At 44.6% G+C, this 26,123-nt stretch overlaps 1 protein-coding gene and 1 pseudogene across 4 annotated transcripts in view; both read right to left on the bottom strand.

Annotated features, from left to right (window-relative positions):
- Positions 1-26,123, bottom strand: part of SPOCK3 (SPARC (osteonectin), cwcv and kazal like domains proteoglycan 3) — a 466,152-nt gene that overhangs the window by 347,748 nt on the left and 92,281 nt on the right. The window lies entirely within an intron of this gene.
- LOC112066733 (transcription factor Ovo-like 2) lies at positions 23,183-25,028 on the bottom strand (annotated as a pseudogene).

The following is a 26,123-nucleotide window of genomic DNA, read 5'->3' as shown; positions in this document are numbered from 1 at the left end:
CTCAAGAAATTGGTCCATTTCAGCTAAGTTATCAAGTTGTGGGCCTAGAGTCATCACACTATTCCTTTATAGTCCTTTTAATGTCCACAGGTCAGTAGGGAGGACCTCTCTCATATTTCTGATATTGGTAAATTGTTCTCTCTCTCTCTTCCTCTTCTGCCAAATGCTACAATTCATTGACCTTTTCAAAAAAAATTAGATGTTGATTTTATATACTATTTTCTTGTTTTCAATTTTATTAATTTCTACTCTAATTTTTATTGTTTATTATTCTTTACTTGTTTGGGGATTACACTGCTCTTCTTTCTCTAGTTTCTTAAAGTGTAGACTTAGATTACTGCATTTCGATCTCTCTTCTTTGATGATATAGGTGTTCAGTGTTATAAACTTCCCTGTAAGCATTTCTTTGGCTGCATCCCACACATTTTGATTAATTATAATTTCATTTTCACCCAGTTGAAGGTATTTCTAAATTTCTCTTGCAGATTTAGAAATGTGTTGTTTATTCTCCCAATATTTTGGAACTTCCAGTTATCATTTTGTTACTGAATTCTAGTTGACTCCACTGTGTTGTGAGAACATACTTTTTTACAATTTCTACTTCTTATTTATCTGTTAGTTGTGTTCTGTGGCCCAGGGTGTGAGGTTCCCTGGGAGCTTGAGAAGAGTGTGTTCTCTGCTGCAGTTTAATGCTTACTTATAACAAGTGTCAACTACAACAAGGTGATTGACAAGACTGTGCAATCATTTATATCTTTGCTGATATTCTGCCTGTTTTATTTATCAATTACTGAAAGAGGGGTTTTGAGGTCATAAACTACAATAATGGGTTCATCTATTTCTCCTTTCATATCCATCAGTGTTTGCTTTACATATTTTTATAACCAGATAGGGTAAGGGGTCCCCAGGGAGAGAGAACCAGGCATGGCTTTCCTGACGTAAGAGAAGCCATTTTTGGCCGAACCCATTTTGGGATCTGAGCCTGGACACTGTGCTTACCCTTGAACAGGTCTCAGTAATTAATGATCTTAAGTGAACAAAGGAATGCAGGAACAAAGGAAAAGCAGTCAAGAAACAATCGTTCAGCAATAAAACAGAGTCCGAGTTCCTCAAGGGATGTACAGAACATGTGCTACAATTCTGCAGGAACTCAGGCTCCGTCCCAGGTGGAAGATGGAAGGATGATGTTGACCCTCTTGACATCAATCAACTAAAGATTGGACTCAGTTGACCTTTGCCCCAAATCTACGCTGAATTCTCCTCTGCTCAACCCCCCTCATGAATATGCATGTACCTTTAGCTTTGAACTTCCCCAGTTTTGCTGTTGGGGAGACACTGCTTTGGGAGAGATCCCCGGGGTTCTCCTTACTTGCTGCAAGTAATAAATCCTTCCTTCTCCCAGTCTTTGCCTTGGCTATGTCTATTGGCTCAACACCCACCAAGAGGGGAACTCGGGTTTCAGGCGCCATTTTGACCCTCTCATTAGGTGCAAACACACTTAGCATTGCTATGTCTTCTTGGAAAATTGATCCCTTTATTATTATGTAATGCTCTTCTTTATCCCTGCTATTTTTCTTTGCTTGGAATTTGAATTTTCCAGAATCAATAAAGCTACTCCAGCTTTCATCTGATTGGGTTAGCATGGCATATCTTTCTCCTTCCCTTGACTTGTGATCCAGCTGAGTTTTTGTATTTAAAGTGAGTCTCTTATAAACAACATATGGTTGGGCCTCAGGTCAATAGCTACCATTTTTCTGCCGCTATTTGTTGCATTTGCTTTTTGTGTGTGTGGTACGCGGGCCTCTCACTGTTGTGGCCTCTCCCGTTGCGGAGCCCAGGCTCCGGACGCGCAGGCCCAGCGGCCATGGCTCACGGGCCCAGCCGCTCCGCGGCACGTGGAATCTTCCCGGACCGGGGCACGAACCCGTGTCCCCTGCATCGGCAGGCGGACTCTCAACCACTGCGCCACCAGGGAAGCCCCGCATTTGCTATTTTTAACCCCTCTTTTTTTTCTGCCCTCTCTGGTTTTATCTGAGCATTTAAAAGATTCCACTTTATCATGTCTCTCTGTCCATCTGTATCACTTCTCCTCCAGTTCCCTGTTGTGGTCCTTCCTGACTTTGGTTTCCCTCAATACTCCTCCTCACAGAGTCTGTCCTGCATCTGTTCTGCTGTAACCTTGCTGTTATACAGACCCTGCTGGTGTGATGGGAAGCTGTGGGCGGGAAGCCCTCTATTCCCTTATGATTAAATCTGAGTGTTTCAGTGTGTCTGTGTCTCTGGTCTGTGACCTTCACAACTGTTTCTCCGGTGGTAGGGCTTTCCTTCCCCTTAGGAGGGGTACTCCATTATTGAGAGTAAATCCTCATCCCAGAGCCTCGATAAAGTCGCTTCCCCTGGAGACCACGTCTTTCTTCTGGAGAATGCTCTGGGCATGTGAGTAGAACACAGGATCCAGCCATCCCCCGTCCAGACACAGACCCACAGGGTTCTCTCATTCTCCTGCTGGTCTGCATTCAGCCTCCAGAAATTTGTCTCAGTTACCATCTAAGTTTCCTACCAGTTCATGGCGCAGGGGATCCTGGCTCCACAGATGGAGACCTACACTGCATTTACTTCAATAAATTCCATTTTTCTGACTCGTAAAATTTTCAAAAGTAATTCTCCCCTTAGTGAAATATTCACAGTTGCAGGACTGATCTCGATGCCCAGCTCTTAGCATCTCACAGCCTTGCTGAAAATCCCTAAATCTCCTCACGGTCACAGAACCAACAACCAAGCTCAGCTTCTTCCCCACACTGTTTTCCACTGTTTCTGACCCTCTGACCCAGCTGGGTTTCCTGTTTCCAGCATTTTAATCTAATCATGTTCTGTCTCTCACTCAGTACATCCCTTCAAAGCTGTGTACTGGCCCCAAACCAACCCCAAATTCTAAAACCTTCAGTGGCCAACCTCTCCATAAAGCCTTTCAGACCCCCCAGAAAAAAAAACTCCTCTTCTTTCTCCTAAGTTCCCAGGGCATTTTATCCATCACTTTCTGATGCAAGGCTCATTTTCTATCAAGTCCTATGGTTATTTATCTCGCGAATTATGTCTTTTACTTTAGACTTTATGTTCCCTAGAAGGCAGGGATCAGTGTATAATTCATCTTCATAATTTTGAAATCAACAAGTAAAGTTCTTCCCATAGAATATCTATAATAATTATTTTCTGAAAGAGTAAAATAAAATAGTTGCTTTTGATTCTTCTTAGGGATTTTTCCCCAATCATTTTTATTCTTCCTCCCATAGCTAAAATATATAATTGTGAATCTAGGTTAATGGCTTGAAACCAAGATAAATTGCAGCATTTCAATGCTTCACTTGTCAGTAAATAGTTTTATGATTTTAATTCATTTTTACTTATATATTTAAAAAGTACTTGGAATTAAATATGGCCGATTTAATGAAGCATACGTTTCCTGATTTCCTAGTAAAACGATTGTAAAGGCACAAACATATAAACGTACAAGGACACATAAAATGTAGACCAGAACAGATAAGATATATCAACAGAACTCTGTTAGCTGGAAATCAGATGGACATGTGATATATGACTCAGCAGATCAGAAATACATGGAACCTTAACCCTGCAGAGGCTGGAGTTGATGAAAGGTAAACATATTTGACTACAGGACCTTGGAAAGGCTCGGGAATTGGTGGCCCACACAAAAACTGTATCTTATGCTTCTCTCGTAAGCTTACATGAGTCTAAAGCTTCTCTTAATCAGAGGTTGTCCTTTCCCTTCCCCCCTGAAACCAACAGAGTGTTGCCCAAACTGGTCATTAAGCATTTGTTACCTCTTTCCACTTTTTTTCTTTTAATTTATAGAACGTGTTGGGTTGGCATTTAGTGGACTTAAATTCTGTTGCCAGTGTCTGTCATTCTTCCTGCTCTATGTTTAAACTTTCCCTTTTTAAATGATTCACCTATTACTGCACAGAGAAAATGACATTCACTACCATATTCAAAATCACTTTGAAAATAGCTGGAGGTCTTAACAAAATTAAAGTGCAATTTGACACATTAATTTCTTTCTCATGACACTCAGTTCCGTAGTTTGCTCTGAGCTCTCACCGTAAGTATAACCTAAGATCACCCCAGCCTTTGCTTCTGTCTTATAATGTGTTCAGAAGCTTCTTTATCCTCATATTCTGTATCCGTTGATGCCTGTGCTACTGAAATATAAATCTATCCTTTTCAAGAGCAGTCGATACCACATTCCCACTATCAACTTACTTCTTATGAAATATTTTATTTCCATCAATAAATAATGTGCCCCGAGGTGTATTTTGCCAAGGCCTCTCCTCTCAGGAGTTTCCAGTGTCACTGAACGCAGGCAGCTATTGTGTTAGATGCTCTCTCTCTCTTGGACTGACTGACGTCCTGTACTCGGTTCTTCTATTCAGGAGCTGCCCATCTTCTCTCCTGCTCAAAGCGACCTCTCACTGCCTGCTGAGCTCAGAGAAACACCCCGACTGATCCTGTGCTCCTGTCACTTCTCTCACACACACACACAAACACCGCCTCGTTCCCTGTCAGAATAACCGTTTCTCAGATTTACTAAAGGGTCAACGAGAAGTCAACTTCATCCAGCCACCCACCCAACAATCCTTCTGCATCAAGAGCCTGCAGAAATAATTAGGATATAAAGAGGATATGAAATATCAACTCAAAAGCAATGACTTTGCTTCTAATAAAAAATTAAGAGATTCTCAGAAAGTTCTACTGTTTCTATTTCATTGTGTACTAACTCTTTAAATGGTGGCTAATTTTGGAAAAGATGATCTCAGGGAAGCAACGTGCCCATCAGTCAGATTCTTTTATTCCCTAACCAAATGATTCCCAAACGGGCAACCGATGGAAGTTATTTCTAAAATATATTTCTGAGAAACAGGGTATGTTGCCCCATTCACCAAATCTTTGTGGTTTCTGCCATTTGCACGGTGACCTTGTAGGATTTAATCCCTTGAGGCAGTATCATCGGCCTCAGAGCCCCCGCAGGTAGCTCATGCCTCTACACACGTCTCCTGAAACTGCCACCTGGTGACGTCTAAACTCACGCTCAGGCTTTGGTGAAGTTGCTGACCTTTAACCCCCTAGTTCCCATAGTCTCAGCAGGATTTCCCCCTAAGTCCACCCAGGCAGGGGCTGTTTTCTGCACCAACTGTGCCCACGAAGGCCTGGTTGTGGGGTCAGTGTCCCTCTGGGTCTCAGGAGCTGTCACAAGGCCTGGCAGTCATTTCTAAGACCACACGCCCTCCCCGCTCCTTCCTACAAGGTACCAGCTCTGAATCCACAACTTCAGGGCGCACTCACCATCCTCCTCCCTAACGATCACCTTTCTTTTCTTGGACCCCTTTTTCTCTCCTCTTATTGCTTGAAGGCTTTGAGGGGCCACTTCTCACAACGCCTCCCAGCACAACGCTGGGCGATGCCAGCACCCATGCCGAGGGCCCTCCCTGCGTCTCAGCCCCTCCACCTCAGCGGTGGCACGTCCACAACCCCAGCCGCTCTCGCTCTCGGGAGCGCGGAACTGCCCACAGCGGCCGCTGCTTTCAAGATGCAGCCAAACACCCCCCTCACCAGCACCCTCCCCTCCCTCCAGAAAGTCCAGCAGCAAATGGCCTCGGGCCACCTACACCTTCAACCCATCACTCCTACCGCGTGTCCAATGTTCCTTATCACCCCCACCCCTGACGTCTTCCTCTCTAGCCTTACCAGCTTAAGTTCCTTAGTAAATTATTTTAATTTCTTTTGGGCACAAACCCACAATTCGCTCCCTTTACAGGATGTGCTTGCATGAATCCCGATCTTGGTTTAAGCTGAATCTCCAGCTCCTGGGGGTCTGAACGCACAAAGCTGCGTAAAGCACACAGCCGTGCGAGCCCTGACACAATTCGTGACCTCTCATCAGGCGGGAACTCGGTGGTACCCAGCACCCATCTCCCTGGTCACTCCCTCACCGCACCCCTGGAAGAACATCTCAGACCACGTCTCCTCAACCCCCTCCCCTCATCCTTACTCAGTTTGCGACCTGTTTTTCTCTGTTGCTCAGAAAAATAACAGACAAACAGAAAGAAATCATAGATGTTCCACAAACTCCAGCCATGATATTTGTACCTCCGTTTAGGCTAGAAAGTGTTCTAGGCACAAAGATGTCTTTTAAAATCTTGCTTTGCTTAAGGAACACACAGAGAGAGACGGGATCCTCATCTCTTAGTTCTACGACTCCTTAACTTCCAGGTAAGGAACCCAGTGTAAGGACGGGCACACCAATGAAAGACTTCAGTGAAAGCAGGATCAGTGAGTATCCATCAGAGACAGAATGCACAATACCTTCGTTTGTGTTCTACTTAATCATTTATCCATAATACGCATATCCACTGACCCCCGACTATGGGTAAGGAAGTACTCAATAAAGGTTGAATGAACAAATGCACTGACAGACAGGAAGATGGAACAAATTCTAAAATACAGCATAAAATTCCAGGCAACTTTTCATTAAACAGTTAAAAAACTCTTCCAATATGAGGTTATTAACTACTAATGAATATTGCCCTGAATACAGATGAATGTCAGTGCTATCAGTGGCATTTTACAATTTATTGTCCCAGGTGAGAGAGGGCTTTATTTTTCATTAAAAAAAAACTTTAATTATCAGGAGTATCTATGTCAAATATTTATAATAACCATGTTTCAGAATGGCATACAAATATACTTTATTTCAGGGCTTCCCTGGTGGCGCAGTGGTTGAGAGTCCGCCTGCCGATGCAGGGGACGCAGGTTCGTGCCCCGGTCCGGGAGGATCCCACGTGCCGCGGAGCAAACCTACACGTGGAAGTTTACAGCAGCTTTATTCATAATTTCTGTAACTTGGAAGCAACCAACATGTCCTCCAGCAGTTGATGGATAAATAAACTGATACGTCCATCGAGACAATGGAATATGACTCAGCTCTAAAAAGAAATGAGCTATCCAGTCGTGAAAAGACATGAAAGAACCTTAAATGCATATGACTAAGTGAAAGAAGTCAGTTTGAAAAGGCTTCAGATTGTATGATTCCAACTATATGACCTTCTAGAAAAGGCAAAACTGTGGAGACAGCAAAAAGATCAGTGGTCGCCAGGGGTTTGCTGGGAGGAAAGCTGAACAGGCAGAGCACAGAGAATTTTCAGGGGAGTGAAAATAATTTCTCTAATATTATAGTGATGGATACATATCATTGTACATCTGCCCAAACCCATGAAACGCCAAGAGTGAGCCAAGAGTAAACTATGGACTCTGGGTGATGATGTGTCACTGTAGGTCCATCAGTTGTAACAAATGTACCGTCTGGTGGGGATGTTGATGGTTGATACAGAGGTATAAGGGAAGCCTCTGTATCTTCATCCCAATTCTGTTGTGTGCCTTAAATTTCTCTAAAAAAAACAGTCTTTTTAAAAAGAACATAATTTCCAATTGTAGTTCAATTCTGAAATATTTTCATAATTTAAATACCAACGCCAGTCACTTTTTCCCACTGAGAGTTGACATGAGTGACCGGTCTTTATTCGAGCGCGTTTTTACATTTTTACATCACGGCCACGAGAACTGTCTCGGCGAAGTCTCTGGAGCACCAGCTGAGAGGGCCATTCCAAGCAGCCCACCTGCCCTGTTCCTGGATAATTTCCAAAGAAGCTATAACAATACATTATTCTCGATAAAACCTGCTTAATTCTTTAAATACCAATTTTTAAAATCTGAGACTAGCTTCCAACCAGACACTACAAATGAAAACCTCAACTTTTCATCTTTTAACGTTAATTCATCACATTTTAAGAGTCTGTCACATAAGTATCACAGATGAGCTCCACAAAGGCAGCTGCCGAAAGGCAAAGTGTGCTGTAAATTTTTAAAATTACCCCGTTGCCAAGGTTGATTCCCAGATTTATAACAATGGATTATTAAAAAAAATATATTGCCGCTATTTTTTAAAGTAACTTTTAAAACCCTTGGTGAAATAATCAAAAGGAAATGTACTTGCATCTTAAATCAGTTATATATGCTTTATCACCCCTGAAAACTATTACCACATAGCATACCTGAATAAAATATGGTTTCGGCAAACACGCAAATCCTATGAACCCCCTCCAGTCTGCTCCCTAAGGGGGTGGAACAGGCAACTGCTAATAGGGCTCAGCATTCCAAAGAAGATTTTCCAGGGCTGTTCCAAGATCTCCAGCTGGTTTTTATATAGATTTATACAGGTTTCAGTGGTCTGTTAGCTAAGTGATAAACGGGGGGCTGCTGACTTGGTCTGACTTAGGGGTTCTGCCCACTCGCCCACCTTTATTCCCAAGGGAAGGGAAGAACTGGTTGGGTTTTCGTGAACGAGATCCGGGATTCTGGCAGGAAACCCCAGGGCTGCAGGGTTGCTGGTGGTGCTTCACAGGACTCTCCTGTCTCCACAGGAGGTGGAGGATGGAAACGGGACGGGCAACGTCCAAGGCTCTCCATCCCCTCCCATCACCCCGTGAAAACGGTTCCATTTACAGACCTGGTCGCGACCCCTCTATGTCAGGTGAAACACAGAGATGGAGAAATGAGGGTCGGGGGTATCTCTCAAGGCTGCTTTCGAAGGAAAAGAGAAATGCCATGCGGCGCCGTCGGAAAGGAGCGCCACATCCCCGCTCCCTGGATTCTGTGCTCTTCTTCAAATAAAGATCATGTATCAGATCTATGCGTGTAAATCAAGAAGAACGGCATCAGTGGCCTGTGCACCTGTCTTATACACGTTCTCAGCACACCCAAGGACACTGAGTAATGAGATTTTCTCCCCTATTTTCAGGCCAGTCCACTATCAAGTGATTTGCCTGCTTGATTATATCGATTTTGCATCTGGGCAGCAGGTAGAAATAATCAATGTGAAAAGGTCAGCGTGTCAGGGGAGGAACCGCAGATCCCATACGGGTGGTTGCAGGGGTGAAAACACGCCAGGTCGACACGCTGACAACGCCAAGGCAGCGGAGGCCTCTCCACCCTCTCGGGCCCAGACCGCGCGCTCACCTACCGGCTTATCCTCTTCAGAGAGGAGCCGGCGGGATTCAGGGCACAGCTGAGGGTGGTCACGCAACAAGGTTCAAGCAGCAGCGGGAAACCCATCACCTCCTTAAACACGCGGTGCATGATGGAGGCGCAGAGCCAAAGGGAAGCCAGACCCCGGGAGGGCTCCACCCCCAGGACCTTGGCCAGAGGGTGACCAGGCGTCTGTCCACGGAAGGAGAGGGTAGGACGGCCCCTCAGCCGCAGGGCCGGGTCCCCTGGGGGTGCCCACCCCCTGCTCCAAACCCAGCTGGATGCCAGACCACAGAGTGTGGGAAATGCAGTGTGCAGGACATCCTGGGATGCTGAGCAAGGGAGAACCATGTAGAGAAGGACCGTGACACAGCACGCCGCAAATAACCTGCACAGAACGAAGGAAAGAGATGAGACGGCTCTGAATTGTTTCCCAGAGACTAAAGAGTAATAGATGAACGTCCATCCCCAGGAACGCTGGACCAGCCTACAGCTGCCCTCGGAAAGCAAACCAGGGAAGCCAGAAGTCAATCAAACAAGCCAACAAAGGACAAAAACAAACGTTATCTGAAGGTACTGAAGACCCAGCTGTGGGCCAGGGAGGCAGGGTCCCGGTGCTGGGAGAGGGCTCACCTCCCACAGGCCGACGTCTGTCTCTAAACCGACAGAGATGCTGGGAAGCTGAGCAAGAATCTGAACGGTTTCTCCCCATTTCTTAAGGAAGTAACACCCAGGTGTCCAGGCTTCTAGGACAGCCAAGACTGAGGATCCAGGACCCTCAAGAGAAGGCAGTGAAAAAAAAAAGAGAAGGCAGAGTGGACACGTGAGCTGTGCACACACCTCCTCTGGGTCCCGGGTCCTCACCAGGCCACGCGGGGCAGGTGCAGAAGAGCCCACAGCACCGGGTGGGAAGAGGCGAGAATGTGGTGGAAGCTTCAGCAGCCACAGGGGCCTGGGGGATAAATCACGGCAGATGGGGCCTGCCAGCGAGCAGGCGATCAATTCCCAAGACTTTCACTTGGGACCCCCTGAAAATAGAGTACCCCTGGATCTACGGAGAAGCAGAAATACACTGAGTTTTGTAAGTACTGAAGCTCAGCCTCGATAACGCTCCCACTTGGTGGTAGGAAGGTGACGCGTCCCCCCGCGTTGACGTCTCATCCAGAGCCTTTGCGGTTGGTCACACCAAGACTCCAGCTGCAGAAAATAAACAGGCAGAGCAGGAGAGGTGACCAAGAGGAAAAACGAGCCCTAGAAGTAGACTCAGAGTTGATCCAGATGTTGGAATTATCAGACTCAAGTGTTAAAATAATTATAATTAATATGCTCAGAAAAATGGTTGGCATTATGCTAAATTGCACCAGGGAACTAGAGTCTATAAAAAGAGCCAAGTGTAAACTCTTGACATAAAAAATACAGTATATGAAATTATGAATTCAATAGGCTATATTAGACAGGGGGTTGGCAAACCTCAGCCTGTGGGCCACATCTGGCAGACTCTTGGTTTTGGTAATTAACTTTTACTGGAACAAAATTGTATCCATCTGGTTACCTACTGGCTATGACTTTGTTGTGTTATAATGCCAAGTTTTCTAGTTGTGACCAAGGCTATAAAAGCATACGATATTTACTATCTGGCCTTTTACAGAGAAAGATCACTGATCCACGGATTAGGAAAAGAAGAATAGATGACCGCAATAAAGTTCAGGAGAAAATCTCCAAAATGAAGCACGAGAAGAACCTTTAAAAATGAAAATAAGGGAGCATAAAGATATAACAGGTGTCCAGATAATAAGGTCTAATTTATGCCCCTGTAATGAAAAGAGAGAAGGTGATGCTGACATAATACTTGAATAATGGCTGAGATTTTCTAAAAGTGGTGAGAATATCATGCTATAGATTCAAGAATCATCACGGACACCAAGCAGGGAAACACAAGCAAACATAAGATGAAGCAAACTCAAATCTGATGAGCAGCTGAGGGGGGTATTGAGAGTTTAACCTTCTTTGGGTAACAACAAAACTGACAGTTTACTGTTATCCACTCAAATGACAAAAGCCAGAAGACAGTAAAATAACCTCTCTAAATTCCAGAAAGCACATGACTGCCAAAAAGAATTCTATGCCCATATCCTTTGGTTTGAAGAATAAAAATAAGTATTTCCAACCAAACTAAAACTGAGTGATGTCACCGGCAGTAGACTCTCATTGGAAAGAATGACTAGAAGTGGTTCTTCAGGTGCAAGGATATGGCAGAGAAAAGCACTCAACTCAGTAAGGAATAGAGTAATGGGAAAAAAAATGTGGATAAATCTAAATTTCTTCAAATAAAGATCATGTATCAGATCTATGTGTGTAAATCAAGAAGAACGGCATCAGTGGCCTGTGCACCTGTCTTATACACGTTCTCAGCACACCCAAGGACACTGAGTAATGAGATTTTCTCCCCTATTTTCAGGCCAGTCCACTATCAAGTGATTTGCCTGCTTGATTATATCGATTTTGCATCTGGGCAGCAGGTAGAAATAATCAATGTGAAAAGGTCAGCGTGTCAGGGGAGGAACCGCAGATCCCATACGGGTGGTTGCAGGGGTGAAAACACGCCAGGTCGACACGCTGACAACGCCAAGGCAGCGGAGGCCTCTCCACCCTCTCGGGCCCAGACCGCGCGCTCACCTACCGGCTTATCCTCTTCAGAGAGGAGCCGGCGGGATTCAGGGCACAGCTGAGGGTGGTCACGCAACAAGGTTCAAGCAGCAGCGGGAAACCCATCACCTCCTTAAACACGCGGTGCATGATGGAGGCGCAGAGCCAAAGGGAAGCCAGACCCCGGGAGGGCTCCACCCCCAGGACCTTGGCCAGAGGGTGACCAGGCGTCTGTCCACGGAAGGAGAGGGTAGGACGGCCCCTCAGCCGCAGGGCCGGGTCCCCTGGGGGTGCCCACCCCCTGCTCCAAACCCAGCTGGATGCCAGACCACAGAGTGTGGGAAATGCAGTGTGCAGGACATCCTGGGATGCTGAGCAAGGGAGAACCATGTAGAGAAGGACCGTGACACAGCACGCCGCAAATAACCTGCACAGAACGAAGGAAAGAGATGAGACGGCTCTGAATTGTTTCCCAGAGACTAAAGAGTAATAGATGAACGTCCATCCCCAGGAACGCTGGACCAGCCTACAGCTGCCCTCGGAAAGCAAACCAGGGAAGCCAGAAGTCAATCAAACAAGCCAACAAAGGACAAAAACAAACGTTATCTGAAGGTACTGAAGACCCAGCTGTGGGCCAGGGAGGCAGGGTCCCGGTGCTGGGAGAGGGCTCACCTCCCACAGGCCGACGTCTGTCTCTAAACCGACAGAGATGCTGGGAAGCTGAGCAAGAATCTGAACGGTTTCTCCCCATTTCTTAAGGAAGTAACACCCAGGTGTCCAGGCTTCTAGGACAGCCAAGACTGAGGATCCAGGACCCTCAAGAGAAGGCAGTGAAAAAAAAAAGAGAAGGCAGAGTGGACACGTGAGCTGTGCACACACCTCCTCTGGGTCCCGGGTCCTCACCAGGCCACGCGGGGCAGGTGCAGAAGAGCCCACAGCACCGGGTGGGAAGAGGCGAGAATGTGGTGGAAGCTTCAGCAGCCACAGGGGCCTGGGGGATAAATCACGGCAGATGGGGCCTGCCAGCGAGCAGGCGATCAATTCCCAAGACTTTCACTTGGGACCCCCTGAAAATAGAGTACCCCTGGATCTACGGAGAAGCAGAAATACACTGAGTTTTGTAAGTACTGAAGCTCAGCCTCGATAACGCTCCCACTTGGTGGTAGGAAGGTGACGCGTCCCCCCGCGTTGACGTCTCATCCAGAGCCTTTGCGGTTGGTCACACCAAGACTCCAGCTGCAGAAAATAAACAGGCAGAGCAGGAGAGGTGACCAAGAGGAAAAACGAGCCCTAGAAGTAGACTCAGAGTTGATCCAGATGTTGGAATTATCAGACTCAAGTGTTAAAATAATTATAATTAATATGCTCAGAAAAATGGTTGGCATTATGCTAAATTGCACCAGGGAACTAGAGTCTATAAAAAGAGCCAAGTGTAAACTCTTGACATAAAAAATACAGTATATGAAATTATGAATTCAATAGGCTATATTAGACAGGGGGTTGGCAAACCTCAGCCTGTGGGCCACATCTGGCAGACTCTTGGTTTTGGTAATTAACTTTTACTGGAACAAAATTGTATCCATCTGGTTACCTACTGGCTATGACTTTGTTGTGTTATAATGCCAAGTTTTCTAGTTGTGACCAAGGCTATAAAAGCATACGATATTTACTATCTGGCCTTTTACAGAGAAAGATCACTGATCCACGGATTAGGAAAAGAAGAATAGATGACCGCAATAAAGTTCAGGAGAAAATCTCCAAAATGAAGCACGAGAAGAACCTTTAAAAATGAAAATAAGGGAGCATAAAGATATAACAGGTGTCCAGATAATAAGGTCTAATTTATGCCCCTGTAATGAAAAGAGAGAAGGTGATGCTGACATAATACTTGAATAATGGCTGAGATTTTCTAAAAGTGGTGAGAATATCATGCTATAGATTCAAGAATCATCACGGACACCAAGCAGGGAAACACAAGCAAACATAAGATGAAGCAAACTCAAATCTGATGAGCAGCTGAGGGGGGTATTGAGAGTTTAACCTTCTTTGGGTAACAACAAAACTGACAGTTTACTGTTATCCACTCAAATGACAAAAGCCAGAAGACAGTAAAATAACCTCTCTAAATTCCAGAAAGCACATGACTGCCAAAAAGAATTCTATGCCCATATCCTTTGGTTTGAAGAATAAAAATAAGTATTTCCAACCAAACTAAAACTGAGTGATGTCACCGGCAGTAGACTCTCATTGGAAAGAATGACTAGAAGTGGTTCTTCAGGTGCAAGGATATGGCAGAGAAAAGCACTCAACTCAGTAAGGAATAGAGTAATGGGAAAAAAAATGTGGATAAATCTAAATAAATCATAACTGTAAGAACAATAACAGTCTCTCATGGAGAACAAAATACATGAGATTAAAACAGAGGTGAGATAGGCCATGATTCAGAAATCCCAGTCCTATAGATGTGCCGAGAGCTACATACGCACACGTACAATACACACAGACACACACACAAATACATCCAAAGACATGATAAGAAAATTCACTGCAATATAAATTTTAACTTCTAAAACTGGAAACCGTGTACACATGTGCCTCCCCAAAGCCAATTCCAATTACGGCTAAGATGCACAGGACGGCAACGCCTATCGCTCCCACTTTAAAAGGGAGAAGTCAGAGAACTCTGAGAGCACAGGTGTTGTTAAGTCCATCGTGGCGCTAAGGACTGAAGGAAACCACCAGGCACGGACTCCCAGATCAGGGTCAATGCTTCCACGGCCACCTCGAGCCCCGGGCGCGGGTGGATACAAGGGCAAACCCGCCGTAAAGAAGAGTTGGCAGAAGACGTAACAATTCACGCGCCGCTCGTGGGCCTGGGTCGGGGGCAGAATTCAGAGAAGCCCCATCACAGGGGCGTCCTCACCCCACCAGCCCTCCGCAGGGCCCTGGGCCGGCTGCTCAGGGGCAGCTGGGGAGGCCGGACTGGGCTGGAAGCTGGGGCACGGCTTAGGAGGCTGAGAGAACCGGGACCGTCGCAGGAGGCCAGGAGCCCAGAGCTGCCCAAGGCCAGGGTCACGGTGGGAGGTGGGTGGGGGCTTTGCTCCAGGGCAAAGCAGCAACCGCTCTCCACCAGGCTCTGCGAGTTCTGCTGAGCGAGCATGTCGCGCACGTGATGTTTCTTTGCGTGTGCATGTGATTATGATTAATCCAAAATATAAACTGGCTAGATGCAGATGCTAAAGGGGTTCTAAAGCGTATATGACAGAATGAGACTCACACATCTTATTTAAAAGCTTTCTTATCAGAGGCTCTCCATAATCGCCTATAAATCCAACATAATTATTTCCTTACTTTTCCTTTGGTTACTAGTCTGTTGGAGTTTCTCCTATCTCTCACGTTCACCCTCAATTAAATAAATTCAGTCCAATGACACCCTGAAATACCCCTATTACTCACTGTAAATACAAGGCTGTATAGGTTTAAGGGTTGAAACGTTCCTGTGAATAATTTATAGGCTGAGAGACTGTCTCATTTATCCCGACTGTGTCTATGTTTGCTTATGGAGCATTTTCAACTGTAAAATTCACGTCAATGAACCCTGCTGAGCGCCAGCTGCCACCCCCGTTAAACCTTAAATAGACAAACTGCTCATATTTCATGTACCAGTTACTCTTGAAAAAGCTTCATCAAAGTGGCATTATGCCCTGTTTGACAAGCACGCTAAGTTCTTTTTCCACTAGAAAAAAAGAGCAACTCGGCCATCAAGTTGTTCAGGAAACAGAAATGCTGGTTTCTTAGGGCTGTTCTGTTACTTTCCTCAGAAATACTCAAATGTCACTAGCAAATCTAGGAGAAGGAATTTCATATCATCCTGACCAGGCTTCCAGTATTTATGCCTCTTCTTTTCTATGACCTGCCCTGGTTCCCACTCTTCTTCCCTGTTCTTGGATGACTTCAGGCTCTGCCTGGTCGCCCTGACACCAGCCTCTCCCTTGGATTCGCCCACAGCCTAATGGAGAAGGTCCCCACGGCTCCGGAGCAGAAGAGAGGCGCCCAAGAGCAAATATACAAAAGCTAGTCCCCTGCAGTTCTGTACTCTGAACCAGGAGGAGGGAAAGCGATGTTTCGTTTCAGCCACCAGAGCCTCAAACGTGATCTCTAAGGGCAACCGTGGGGTTAAACCAGCAAGACTCCCACTGGTTTGAGGAGAATTTGGCTCTGACACAGGAGGCGGATCCCTCACCATCCCTCACCCATAAAAGGCAGGATGCAGCCATCATCCACTGTACAAGACAAAAACTCAGGTGCAAAGACACAGTGAGCCTTGAAAGAACTGCTGATAAGTTAAGTACAGGTTAGAACAGATGTTTTGGATGGAACATTCCTGGGCCTTATCAAGGAAGTCTTCATTCTAATGAAGAATTTTCATTCTAATTTTCCTTAACAATTATTTTCACCATCTGAAAATAAAAGGTTACTGAAATTTGTTGGAAAGAATAAGAAAGGAAATGCCTGTTGATATTATACCTTATGATTTAACCAAACAGCCGTCTCTAAAAGAATTTCCACTGAAGTCACTGAAATCATCATGAGAAATACTTACATAATTACACAACAGAAATCAGAAACCAGCAGTGAAGGCCTGAGGCTGACATCAGTCAGATTTGCTTGTTTGGTGCACGCTGTAAAAACAGTGAATCGGAAGTGTTAGGCCGACTGTTATGTCTGTGATTTACCACCATGCCTATTCCTCCCTATTGGCTTATACGTTTAATAATTTACATTACCTGGCTGAGCCCTGAAGGCACGTGGACCATCACTATGTCGACCAACCTTTCTCCTTCTTACCAATGCCCGAAAGTGTCGACAGAAACAAAAAAACAAAAAGAAAAGAAAAATTCCTTACTGCTGAGTATCCCTACATATGTCACATGATTTCCACTGAAGTATCTTGTTCCGTGAACAAAGTTGCACTTGAACTCCACGCATGGTGGGCTCGGGGTTTCTATGAAGGAGAGCCCTAAACTGATGCATAGATATAGATGTCTTTGCACGTTAAGATGCAAGTGTCAAAATCACACCATATTCAACAGGCACAAGAGTCCGTGACCAACCAGAGCAACTCTGGAGCCACGTCAGCCTGGACTCCTCCTGCTCCAGGACCCTCCAGCCTCAAGTGACCGCAGATGTGTCACCTACCACCATGCCTCAACTTATGATAACAGTATTTATCCAGAGGGTTGTCCTGGGGATTAAATAAACTCAGATTTGTAAAGCACACAGCACAGCGTCTGACATGTAGTAAATTACACAATTTTAGCTATTATAGTTATTATTAATACCTCTGTCCAAAGAGCATTCCTGGAAACAAGGAGAACCACGCTATGGCTGTCTTGTTATGTAACAACGACTTGACAATCAACCCTGATTGCTAAAATAATTTTTGAAATCAAATAATCCAATCACTCTGAATGTTTGTACTGTGTTGTATGTAGCAATTTCTGTTGGCATACCCACCCATTCAAGAAATAATGTAGATTTGTGTGTGTGTGTCCTGCTGTTTAGGATTTGTGACTGAATTTAGTACTAACTGAACACTTTAACGGGTGTTACCCTACAATGTAACAGAGAACATGATTTCAAACACATAAGCACATTCATTTTAACATGAGTGCATTAAAACTGTCAAAATGCTTAACCCCACATGAGTGAAAGGGTTCATTTATATGATTTTAAAATTCAGCCCTCCCCACCTCAAGAGTAAAGAATTATTATCCTCAATGTTACCATTTAAATTAATTTCCACGTTGGGTAACATCTTAGTTAAATGAAGTTATTTGTCTAATAAACCTTGACTGTTTGAAAATGCTAGAATGTCTCCCTGCACAGGATTCACGGACGCCCCCCATTCAGAGGGTATCATCCTGCAGGTCCAAAATCACACTATTTCATTGCACAGTTCAACAAAGTTAGACGCTTTAATTTAACTGAAGCTAATAATGAAAAAAATACCCATATCTAAATCTACATATTTAAATAACATATAATTCATATAACTGTGTGACTACCCAAAGTGGTTTTTGGAATATTGACATTTAGCGCACAAGACTTTTTCAGGTGAAAGAAGGTCACTCTTTTCCTGTAAATGGCTTATACTTCTCCCATCAGATCACAGGATGGATAATACTACTACCTTCCTCATCAGACTTTCTCTTCCAGCCAGTTCTCACCCTGTCGGCTGCCCTCGGTGCCTTCCCCAGAGCTGTGTGTAACAGCCTGAGGTGAGAGATGCCAGAATCCACTGGTGCCTCGCAGAAATTTCTTCTCAGGTTTCAGGTAAGAAAAGTGAACCAAATGTAAGAAACATTAGTCAGAGACGAGGGAACACTGAAAGAGAGAGTGGAGGACTACACGGTGTCAGACAGGATTCCTGGCCTTAAGTAATTGCAGAGCAAGATTTTATACTATTTACTTCTAATCGTGGGTAAATCACTAGGCTTTATGTTCGGCTACTAACCCTCCATTTTCACATCCTTAAAGAACAGAGACAGAGCCGTGACTGTGACTGTCCTCTGTTCCAAAGGAGCCATTTCATTTCGACTACGGGAGCCACAAGGAGGACTTTTTTTTTTTTTTTTTTGGCCGCAACGCGTGGCTTGTGGGATCTTACTTCCCAGATCAGGGATGGATCTCGGGCCCTCAGCAGTGACAGCGCCAAGTCCTATCCACTGGACCGCCAGGGAGTTCCCCAAGAAAGATTTTTAATGGCAAAGCTGTTTCAGTTGCTCTGAAATGTCTCACAGAGAAGTCATGCCCCATGAAATATTAATATAGGGAGCATATTAATCCATAATATCCTTAACAAAAATATTATGACTACTATGAACAAACAGTACAATATAATGTAAAATCGCTCCTATAAACACAAATAACTGCAAAATAATACAAAAAGAAACCTGCGAACTTAACCATGCAAAACGGTTATTCCAAGTCCCCTGTTAATAATTTTCACGAGTGTATGTGTTTTGCTAGCGGATGCTAATAGAAAAAATGTAAAGCGCCATGCGTTCACTTGTTCCTCCCTGTAGACTGGAGTAAAAGTTACTATTGCCTTCTTTAGGGGTAGAATACCTCAGTGAACGTTACAAATGACAGCGTGGGATGAAGCACAGTCCTATCGTCCTGGCGAGGTCACCACAGAGTCAGACAGATGTGACACACCACTGACATGACACGCACACACGTCAATCAACCCTCCATCTCTTACTGAAGGGCGCAGTAAACGCCGTGAAGAGATATCCGTGTGAGAGTCACGATCTCCACACAACTCAATTAGACACGTCCTGGGGAACAGTAAAATCCTAGAATACATCCTCAATATTTTCTCATCAGTCCTGCTAAAGAATAGCAATCAACTCATAAAACGTACTTAGTATTGCAGTGTCTTTTCCAAAATCTTCATCTTGTATTCAAGACAAGAGCAACATCAGCCTCAGGAAAATGGTAAACAGGACTAGACTCTGTTATCAAATGATTAAATAACAAACCGTATATTGAGTTTTCAGAAGTAAGGGAACAGTAAACAGAAAAAAAGGTTAAAAAAAGTCACGTTCTCAAAACGAGCGTTGTAAAAGCAAACAGAAGGTAGAAGGGGCGGAGAGGACAGTATACAGAAAGTTTGAAAACATTATGCCAGTTTGTAAGAAAAGAAGGAAGACGAAACACCAATGGAAAAGTTAAATAGCATTTAAAGTGGTAAATTACACTTCAGTATTATGATGCGAAGACTGCCTGTTCTGAATGCTTTTATACAGGAATGACACACGAGCTCACGGGCTAATGAGTAACAGCAGAGGTGACGTAACTCATCATATCTATGCATCTCTGAAAGTCCAGCATCGCCTCTCAAAGGGCGTGTCCTGCTTTCAGACTTACAGTCGCCACTGACTAGTGAAGACTGCGTGCCTCCACCCTGGTAAGGCGCAGGCGGGGCCGCTCCAGTGTCCGAGGAAGGTGTCAAGGGCTGAAGGTGAAGCACACGGGTCTGCAGCAAAGCACACCGTCTACACTCCAGGCTGGATTCAGTCACTGTTCAAAACCACCGACCACGTGCCTGAGTCAGAAAGCTCTGTGCTTCCAGGCCGGGCCCTGCACCGTCCCCAGGCCCCCTCGCTCCAAGTGACAGCCTGGAGAAACCCCGCCCACGTTACCACGCCTCCTGCCACGCCCCGAGCTGGAGCCCAGGTCCCCTATTACATCTCCTTCCCTGGCCCCCTGCCCTTCCTCCTGCCTTTCTGTCCTCCTCTCCTCCTGACCATTCGACGCTGCAAAGACCCCGCCCCCCACCTCAGGACGAGTCCTGGGACCTCTTTTCCTTCCCACCTCTCACTCCCCAGGCTCCTGGGGCTTGGGATGAAAATCCAGCCTGTGTTTGCCCATCTCAGGGTCTCTCCACGAACCCAGACCTCACTCGCCTCTCAGGCTGGCTCCTTGGAGGCCCCCAAACCAGCGAGTCCCAAGCCCCTGCGTCCCCCCAGGGTGGGCTGCGCTCCAGGGAGACCGCAGGTCACGGAAGGGCAGCCCTGTTCCTCTCACCGCTGTCACCACGACCATGGGGACATCTTGATGTCCCCACGACCAATAACAATATACGATATTTTTTAATGACTGAATTATACAACACTGTACTGTAAGCATATCGTTAGGAAAGATTAGACCCCAAGGTGCTTTAAGATAATAAAACACAATCTCTACTTAAAAGACGTTTTAACTCAAGGTGGAACTACTTCTAAGGAGCAGGTTACAGGTGTCATTCACATCTGCGCTCATCAAGCAAGTACAGGGGTGCCGTGCACAGTCCGAGGCTCTGGGACTGAGGGTGAACAGAAACCAGCGAACCCCAAGTGGGGCATTTCCTGTAGATTCACGCTGTGAATAACCCTAAGGCTCAGGTCATCTCGCAAATGTTACTCTGTCTGCCACACACACACACAGACTCGCTCAGGATCTCAGCGTGGGTGACAGTCACGTATCTTCATTGTTTGTGGCTTAAGTTTTCCTTTTCTCCCCAGCACGCTGAAAATCAATAAAAACAAATAAAGACTTCGAAAACAACCTTATGGTTACCAAAGGGGAAAGGTGTGGGGGGGAGGATAAATTAGGAGTTTGGGAATGACATGTACACACTACTATATAGAGAATAAATAATCAACAAGGACCTAATGTAGAGAACAGGGAACTCTACTCTATATTCTGTAATAACCTATACGGGAAAAGAATCTGAAAAAGAATAGATACCTGTATATGCATAACTGAATCAATTTGCTGTACACCTGAAACTAACACATGATAAACCAACTATACTCCAATATACAATAAAAATCAAATAAAATAAATAAATAAATAAACCAAGCCAAAGACAAAAAACATGTGCTCAACGGTGGCATAAAAACCAGGAGCCTTTCAAGATGGCTGCTCCAGGGCCCCCTCCTCCCTGACTGACCACAGAGGCCCGTCCTGCCCTAAACACACCACATGACTGTCCTCAGTGGAAAGTAATTTAGACAGGATTCAAGCCTGGGTCAAAAATAATAGATACAGTCAAAACAAATGAGAAGTAACGTAACAAAAAAAGACCATAAAGTACTATTCATCTCAAACGGAAGAAAACTCTTCTGCATATTTGTATTCCTACTATATTTAGGACATCGGTATGTGTATGCTTGTCTCCTTGAAAATTTAATGAAATCCAGGTCTTAACATTAAATTTTACTTTCCCATCTAGCATCTCTCCAAGAAAATGTGTAAAAAATGAGGAACATAAATAATGATACCAATAGTGAACTCATGCCCTCTATCAAACATCCTTTCAAAGACTCATCATATTGTGAATTTATTTAAAAGTTTTATATTTGGTATCCAGGATAACAATGTCATATCGGACCTATTCCTTTTCCTACAAACTATTTTATTTTTTTAACATCTTTATTGGAGTATAATTGCTTTACATTGTTGTGTCAGTTTCTGCTGTATAACAAAGTGAATCAGCTATACATATATTCCCATATCCCCTCCCTCTTGCGTCTCCCTCCCACCCTCCCTATCCCACCCCTCTAGGTGGTCACAAAGCACCGAGCTGATCTCCCTGTGCTATGCGGCTGCTTCCCACTAGCTATCTATTTTACATTTGGTAGTGTATATATGTCCATGCCACTATCTCACTTCGTACCCTGTATGACAGACTCTAGGTCCATCCACCTCACTACAAATAACTCAATTTCGTTTCTTTTTATGGCTGGGTAATATTCCATTGTATATATGTGCCACATCTTTTTTATCCATTCATCTGCTGATGGACACTTAAGTTGCTTCTGTGTCCTGGCTATTGTAAACAGAGCTACAGTGAACATTGTGGTACATGACTCTTTTTGAATTATGGTTTTCTCAGGGTATATGCCCAGTAGTGGGATGGCTGGGTCATATGGTAGCTCTATTTTTAGTTTTTTAAGGAACCGCCATACTGTTCTCCATAGTGGCTGTATCAGTTTACATTCCCACCAGCAGTGCAAGAGGGCTCCCTTTTCCCCACACCCTCTCCAGCATTTATTGTTCCTACAAACTATTTTATTCAAGCAATATGAATGCAAGGGATTTATAAGTTTACTTTGCTTAATCAATCCATCAACAACAGAACTACAGCAAACCTTTCTTAAACACTGTCAGATTTTATGTAATTCCTGCCTGATTTGAGAAAAGTGAAGCAAATTCTATTCTATCTTTAATCACAGGAATTATTCTACTTGATTTGGGTTCAATGTTAACGTAATCAAGAACTTGAATCGTGCTTGCTTTTGTTTTCCCTGGGCTTCTAAACATCAGCAGTGGTGATGCTGCAAGAGGGGTACGTAGGGGTGGACAGAGCATCTTCCAGGGCTTTCCTCTCCGTAAGGCAGTGACCACAATCTCTACCTCTGTTTAAAACCAAGAGATGAACAGGTATATTTACTCAGAAATCATCTGAGAAGTATCAGAAAGCTAACAGATTTCAAGAATGATCTATCGTTCTACTTCAACATAAGAGCTGTCAATGAACATAAAAAAATCAAGATGCTAACAGGTGCCAGTCTTATGCTTTGCCTTGTAACTCTGATGACTGTGTACCTTGTACTGACATTTTCCTGAAGAAAGAAACTAAGAAATTTGCGGGGAGAACACCCCTGCCTGCATGTGTGAAAATCCTATAAAAAAAAAAAAAAAAAAAAAAAACCCCAAACCCCAGCCGGTGATTATAGCCATCCACGAGCTTTCATTCATGTGACAGTGTTCCCGGGGACACAGGTTACGGGGGGCCTGAAGCCACTGGTATCATCACTGACGGCCCTGGAACGGAGCCTCCCATTGGGGCCCCCAGAGGACAGAGAGATGGACGGAACTCTTCGACTTAGAAAGAGCCCGTGGGGCGGGGGGCCCTCAAGACGGGGAATCTGCGGACACGTGGCCGTGTTGGCATCCACGCCCCCTCCTGCTTCTCCTCCTCCTCGCTCAGGCTGGCGCTGCCCTGGAGCGTGGACGTCAGCGTGTTTTGCAAGAGGGCTGCCAGGTTCTTGGATGTCTTTTGGAGGAACCGCGCTGCCCGGGTGGGCGCCATTCATGTGCAGGTACAGGTCCTCCCGCGTGGAGCCCGTGTATCCGCAGTCCTCCCCGACGCGCAGCTTGTCCCGGCGCTGCGCGCAGGCCTCCTGCCGCTGCACCCCGTGCATCTTCCCCAGGTGGGACCCCAAGGAGCAGCGCGGGGTGAGGGCTTTGAGGCAGACGTCACACCCGTCGAGGCGAATGCCTGTCCGACCGGTGTTCCAGCCCTTCCTTTGGTATTGCAGCCCTGATCTTGACTTTCTGCTTGTGAGCAGAACATAAGGGAAGGGTTTTAAGAGGCCTTTGTTGCCTCAAATAGACATATACACATATACAGTATTTAATTCTTGGCGACTGATTTGAATTTTCCTCAATATAATATAATAAAGTCTCGGTGAAAAGGCCATTCATTCATTCTATAAGTTTATCGATGAAGGCTAAAAATGCATACACAGCAAATGTCTTGTTTTAAGCCTTCATTTCCACTAGCATTCAAAATAAATATCTGTAGATTTTTAAAAATGTGAAATGTTCAGTTTCAAAATGTGATGCACACACACAGGAAAAAATAATTCCTGTTCTTACCATCTTTTTCCCTAGAAAGAGCACACGTCGGAAAGAATAGCTTGAGATTTTCCTCAGTGGAAGATAATATTCAATCAGCTTCGAATACGAGTAGTTTCAATCTCCCTCATCCTTCTGCAGCCCCACTGGAGAGGGGTCACAGTCTTAGCCACTTAGGAACATTCTACCAAGTGCTGCGTGAGTCATATCGTTGAGAACGTCCTGGAAATTCACAGCAATCCAAGGCCAGGTGCATAGGCAATATTCCACAATTTTTTTTCAATCTAGACACACTGATGTATTTATTATCCCACATAAAATGTGTGTGTGTGTGCGCACAAAATTGAGTCAGGCTGTTTTAGTCCACCTGAGACTGCAACAAATTTTAAAGATTTACTGTTAAATAAATACCTGTCAAGGGAAGGACTGGAGCAAATGCATCTGTACAATGCCACTCCCCCTTCCTCCCACCTCCGACTTGATCGATCAGTAAGCCAAAAAGAACGACTGTGTTCTTCCGATGTCCTATCAGGAATGAACAACTTCTGAAAATGTAAACTTAAAAAAATCCTTCCGTAGCGGCAAAGCAGAGGAGCAAGGAAAGGACCTTTAACCAGGGGCTGAACCTGCTTAGGGCCAGTATTTTCCCTCTACGCGGTGGTTCTCAAGTGTAGACGGCAGGGCCACGGGCCGTCACCCGGGATATTGTCAGAAAACACACCTTTAGCTCCACCATCAACCGGGAGGCTGAGAACCCCCCTGTAGGGCCCAGGAGTTACCAAAGCCCCATGCGGTTCTCACGTTAGGAAAGTTCCAGAACGACTGTTCCGTGACCCTCTGTGAACAGAGGGGTGTGTGTGACGTGTGCGTGGTGTGTGGGTTCTCACACAAAGACCTGTACTGTTGCCAGCACTCAGAGAGTACATACTCATTTGCTACATGGTTTCCAAACTCCCTTCTAATAATGGAAATACTTCTGTAAATCTGAGGATATAAAAATACCAAGTAAAGGGAGGCGATGAGTACTGGGCTGAACCGTCTCCACGGTGGGCACGACTGGGCTGGAAAGCGGTCTGGGAGGGCACCGGCATCGGTCACCTCCACCTTGGCACGCGGCTCAGCATTTCTCACAGGAGCCCACTGCCAGCAGAGTATACATCATTTTGTGTGTTTTCGCATCTTGCAGTAGGTTTACTTCTCAGAGTGAGAGAGGTCCCATGGTCCTGTATCCCAGCCTCAAACCTCTTCCCGAGGAGCCTGTATTTGGGGACATTTGTACGGATGCAGTGAGAGGTACCAATTCCTTCCGTCCTCGAATAATTTAGACGCAGCTGATTTTTCATATTTCCTTCTTATTCTACAGTCCCATTTCCACGTGAGTACCAGTCAAGTGATGAGAATATTCCACTCCTTTCTACAAAATTTTTTGACTCTTTTTCTAATTTTTGAGACAAAATGCATAAAACTTTAGTACTTTCCTGACTTTATCCAATGATATATTTGCCCAAATACTGGTAAAAGCTACACATGAAGTTGATATGGATTAAACTCTGCTGTTGTGTGATACTTGCTCATCAGAAACTTAGCTACACAGCAATGTTAATAAATGGAAATTTTAACACATTGAACTTACAAAGTTTGAATTGTGTAACTTTCTATTATAAATTTCCTAATTCTCTGTATAAATTTTATAGTGATAGCTTCATGATTTTAAAAAAATTGTGCACACGTCGGGCTATATTCAATTATCCAGTCTATGTTAATATTAGTAATATTTTAAAGATAAAACATTATATGTAAATGATTACAGTATGTTGGTTGTATTAAATGTTGCACTATCATCTAAAAATACTCAATATGCTGAGGACATAATCTATAGATCATAAACAGACCCTGGAAAAATGAGACACGACACAAAGTTAACCATGACTCTAGTGCTCTCCTCGCTGTAAGATTATGAAAGCTTTTCAAGTTTTTCTTAAAGACTTTTCTGTGAACCTTGTACTATAATCATACATATTTCTATAAAGACATAAAATAAATGTGCCAACAAAAGCACTCAAGCAAGGCGGTCAACAGAGAAAGTATATTTCAATCATGTGTCCTAACATTAGTTTAATCACCAATACTGGTTATTTGCAGTAGCAGATATCTATCAGTGAACACATCTTCAGAAAATTTCTACA

This window comes from Physeter macrocephalus, chromosome 9 (assembly GCF_002837175.3).
Source record: "Physeter macrocephalus isolate SW-GA chromosome 9, ASM283717v5, whole genome shotgun sequence".
NCBI classification, from domain to species: domain Eukaryota; kingdom Metazoa; phylum Chordata; class Mammalia; order Artiodactyla; family Physeteridae; genus Physeter; species Physeter macrocephalus.
Note: the sequence above shows the minus strand (reverse complement) of the source record. Positions and strands in the feature narration are given on the sequence as shown.